This window comes from Rhincodon typus, chromosome 26 (assembly GCF_021869965.1).
Source record: "Rhincodon typus isolate 14 chromosome 26, sRhiTyp1.1, whole genome shotgun sequence".
In the NCBI taxonomy this organism is placed as follows: Eukaryota; Metazoa; Chordata; class Chondrichthyes; order Orectolobiformes; family Rhincodontidae; genus Rhincodon; species Rhincodon typus.
The window spans coordinates 41,061,197-41,066,330 of record NC_063357.1 but is presented as its reverse complement, the minus strand read 5'-3'; positions in this window follow the sequence as shown (position 1 = coordinate 41,066,330).

Below are 5,134 nucleotides of genomic sequence, written 5' to 3'. Positions count from 1 at the left end.
TGTGAGTGAGAGAGAGACAGAGAGAGTGTGTGAGTGTGTGTGTGAGTGAGAGAGAGAGAGAGACAGAGTGTGTGAGTGTGAGTGTGTGTATTGGGGTGGGCTGAAAACACATGGATGAATAGAAGTACTATCTGGGAAATGACAGATGGTCACAGAGGGACCGTGAGCAGGTGAAGGCATAGAGATAGAGTCCATTCTCCAATGAGGCTCACTACCTGCCACTTGCAGAACTGGGGCTTCGCTTTATGCCTTTCAGAATCTGACAGAATGTAATGGCTCCTTTGCCTTGGTTACTGCTACAAAATGCCAGCTCAAGAAGGCTGTTGGTTTGATCCTTGCCCTGGACAGTGACTGATCTTCATGAAGTAAAAAAACCAACCATTCCCAGGGTCAATAAAATCAATATGGTGGACATGGGAACGAAAGCAGACTTGGCTGTGGAGCGTTTTGTTGTTTTGTTGCATTGGGCACAGACCACACAGGCCTGTTAGATGACTTCACTACATGTGGCTTTCCTGAATCAGCCTCACCTTCAGTGGCATTAGTAATAACCCCACCTACACTCACCTTTACTGGCTCCAACCCCACCTCTATGACCTGTCTGTCTCCTCTCCACTTATCTTCTCCTTTATCCATCTTCTATCCGCCTCCCCCTCTCTCCCTATTTATTTCAGAATCCCCTTCCCCTCCCCCATTTCTGAAGAAGGGTCTCGACCCGAAACATCAGCCTTCCTGCTCCTCTGATGCTGCTAGGCCTGCTGTGTTCATCCAGCTCTACACCTTGTTATCTCAGATTCTCCAGCATCGGCAGTTCCTACTATCTCTGTAATAACCTTCTTCAGCTACTCTAACAGAAAAACCTCAAGAAACTCAGCAGGTCTGGCAGCATCTGTGGAGAGAAAGCAAAGTTAACATTTTGGGTCTGGTGAGCCCTTTTCAGAACCTTACTGGATGCTCACAGTCATTTTTGATAATCGAATCCACAGTTCTTTGTTTTTATTGCAGATACCGTATCTGTGCTGTATGTGGTCAGTAAGCAGAGAGTTCAGAGGTTGTGCAAGTCTGACACTTTATGGCAGTGTACATAGTTAGTGGTGTTAATAAACTTCAACATATCTGTCTCACCAAGAACCCTCTTCTTTGTGGTATATGTCACATGGGCTAAAACATAGGGAATATATATACCATATCATCAGTGATGCTTTACCCAGAAAACACATCAGCCTCTACAATCCAATAGTTTGGGGCAATCATGGCCAATGGATAGTGATATGGCAATGGCACAGTGGTTAGCACTGCTACCTTACAGCGCCAAGAACCCTGGTTCAATCCTAGCCTCGGGCAACTGTCCATGTGGAGTTTGCACATTCTCCCTGTGACTGCATGGGTTTCCTCCCACAGTCCAAAGATGTGCAGGGTAGGTGAATTGGCCATGCTAAATTACCCATGGTGTTCAGGGATGTGCAGGCTATGTGGACTAGCCATGGTCAATGCAGGGTTACAGGGATGTGGTGGGGGTGTGGGTGTGGGTCTGGGAGGGATGCTCTTCAGAGTATCAGTGTGGACTTGATGGGTCAAATGGCCTGCTTCCACAGTGTGGGGATTCTATGAGATGGAAAACTGGGTGATGCAGTAACTCAACATCTGCAGGGCAGAAGAGGAAGAAGGATCAGAAATATTAACGTCTTCCATAGTCAAGAAGAAAGATATGTCAGACTCACTTACTAATCCACTTTGGAGGCAGCTTTAAGAGTCTAGCACATAGGTGTAGGACGGGAGTCACACATGTGCCAGGTTGGGTAAAAATGAGAGATTCAAATTCTCAGCAAGCTTTGATAGAACGTGGCTCAAACTCTCTTGATCACTAACCCAATCAAATCCAGCCTCCCTCCCTCTCCCACCCCCAATACAACACCACTACTGGCCATTTTTTCTTGGTCAGGGGTCATTATAAATTGAGATAGAAAGGTGCAGAGCTGGATGAACACAGCAGGCCAAGCAGCATCAGAGTAGCAGGAAGGCTGACGTTTCGGGCCTAGACCCTTCTTCAGAAAATATATAGAATTATAAATTGCCAGGTTTGGGGGATCATGGATATGAGAGAGAGAAACCCGGGTGCTGAGAGACCAGAGAGCAGGAGGAGAAGGAACAAGGCTGAAATCAGTTCTTTAGGATTTGATTGAGAGGTAAAGGTGTCAGGAAGTCGTGGTGTTGGAGCAAATTGCCAGCATATATCCAAACAAAAACAGGATCTACCTTCCTACAGGCTACACATGGAATACAGAAAAGGAGCAGTGATTGTGTGAGAGAGGAGCAGTGACAGGGGAGGTCTCGAAAAGCTAGAGGAGACCAATGTATCAACACTAGGTCTCACCATCTGGCATCTCACCATCCTGCCTGACTTCTAAACAGATACTAGGAGTATCCGGTCCATGCCAACTTGTTTAAAATATGAGTGTTAATGGAACAACTGTTTGTCTGTGACTGGGTGTGTGTGTGTGTGTGTTTGTGAGTGTGTGTCTGTCTGTGTGTTTGTGTGCACGTCTGTATTTGTGTGTGTCTGTGTGTGTGTGTGTGTGTACATGTGTCTTCAGAAAGCTCTATATACAAAATTGCTTAAGGAATGAATGATCTCAAAGCTGTATCTTTTACATGTGGTGATAAAATCCATTAGATAACACAATTCTGTTTTTAAAAAGAGACAACGATCAAGAGGGTGGGGTATAGGAAAAGAACAGCGACCTGGAAACAGGCCTGACAGTTGCCTGTGACACTCCCATTCACAAGGGCAGGCTCCTAAGGGGATCCTTGCTTAGCAACTGCCCAAAGCTAGTGCCAATTGAGTTCACTAACCCATAGAGAGGCACATCCTGCTTCATCCCCATCAATAAAGGCAGAAAACAGTGACCACATTATCCCCACCCCACCCTCAACCACATCCCAATCTATTAAACATCACAGGAAATCCTAATGTTTTCACGTCTACATTATTCCACATGTACTATCTTCTCTCCCCTCCTCTCCTCTCCGGTTCCTTTCATCCCTGTAGTAGTGCTGAAAATCCAAATGTTATGATCCTTTTCTGCTGTGTCTTTAGCAGAGTGAAATTGTCTTCCCAGTTACACCAGTGTAATGGCTGTCGTCGTCCTTGTACAAATGTTATTTTCCTGGTTACAGTAGTGTTACCATTTTTTTAAAAATTCATTCATTTAAATAAAGGCATCACCAGCTAGGGCAGCATTTATTGCCCAGAGGGCAGTTAAGAGTCAACCACATTGCTGTGGGTCTAGAGTCACATGTAGGCCAGACCCGATGAAAGGTCTAGGCCCGAAATGTCAGCCTTCCTGCTCCTAGGCCTGCTGTGTTCATCCAGCTCTACACCTTGTTATCTCAGGTAAGGATGGCAGTTTCCTTCCCTAAAGGACATTAGTAAACCAAAGGAGTGTTTGCCCAACTGTTTCATAGTCATCATTAACCCCTTAATTCCAGATTTTTATTGAATTCAAATTCAGTAAGTGGCAAGGTTTGAACCCAGGTCCCCAGAATATTACCTGAATCTCTGGATTAACAGCCCAATGATAATACCACTCAGCCATTGCATCCCCTCTGTATCTTATTAGTGATAGTAGTGCAATGGTAACTTTTGTAGTTAAATGATTATTTTCCTGTGTACATTAGTAATTGATTATTTTAAAGTCACCTCTTGTGAAATGATTTCTTTTGCCATCAGTAATGAATAAACTCACTCTTTTTGTTCATTCAAGAGAGCCTGCTTAAATTGGCTCCTGTTGAAGTGTGAGTTTGTTTGGTTCTGGGAGAAACATGCATCAACAAGGGAGGGATCCTTTGAAAATTACCCTTGTTGTAGGCACCTAAAGGAGTGAATAAAGAAGGGGAGTATGTTCACCCTTTCCTCAACCAAGAGCTTAATAATTTGGGGTATTCCATCTGGAACTGTAACAAATTTGGGGAGCCTTGCCTGGGCTCTGGGTGTAACTGTTGTCAGAGGTAATGTAGCATTGCTGCAAACAGCAAACCAGCACACCCGGCAATGAACCAGATCACCTTGGACAAGTTGGGGGTGTTTTCCTTAGAGAAGCGATTGCTGAAAGGAAGTCTGGTAGAGGTCTTCAAAACCATTCAGGGTCTGAACAGAGGCAAGAGGGAGAAGCAATTCCCAACTTGTACAATTAAGAAAAAGGCCTTGGGGTAGTGCTGCAGAACTGAGAGATCTCGGGGTTCAGGTACATAATTCTTTGGAATTTGTACCACATGTAGACAGAATGGTTAAAAAGGCGTCTAGCACACTTGCTGTCATTGCTCAGACCTTTGACTATAGGAGTCGGGGAAGTCATGTTGAGGTTGTACAGGACTTTGGTGAGGCATCTTCTGGAGTACTGTGCCCAGTTCTGGTCACCCTGTTATAGAAAGGATATTATTAAGCTGGAGAGGGTTCAGATTTACCAGAATGTTGCTGGTTTGAGTCACGAGGAGAGGTTGGATAGGCTGGGACTTTTTTCATTGGAGCTTGGGAGTTTGAGGGGTGACCTTATAGAGGTTTATAAAATAATGAGGTGTTAGATAAGGTGAATGGCAGATATTGTTTTCCTAGGGTTGGGGATTTCAAGACCGGGGGCACGTTTTTAAGGTGCGAGGAGAAAGATTTAATAAAGACATGAGGGACAATTTTCTTACACAGAGAGTGGTTTGTATGTGGAATGAACTTCCAGAGGAAGTGATGGATGTGGGTACAGTTATAATGTTTAAAACACATTTAGATAAGTACATGAATAAGAAATGTATGGAAGGATATGGGCCAGGTACAGGCAGGTGGGACGAGTTGGACCGTATGACTCTTAAGACTGTATAACTCATAAACAGATCAAGAATGAGAGGGCACAGATTTATATTGAATAGCAAAGAAAGTAAACATAGAAACATAGAAATATAGGAACAGGAGGAGGCCATTCAGCCCTTCAAGCCTGCTCCACCATTCATCACGATCATGGCTGATCATCCAACTCTATAGCCTAATCCTGCTTTCTCCCCATAACCTTTGATCCCATTCTCCCCAAGTGCTATATCTAGTCACCTCTTGAATACATTCAATGTTTTGGCATCAACTACTTCCTGT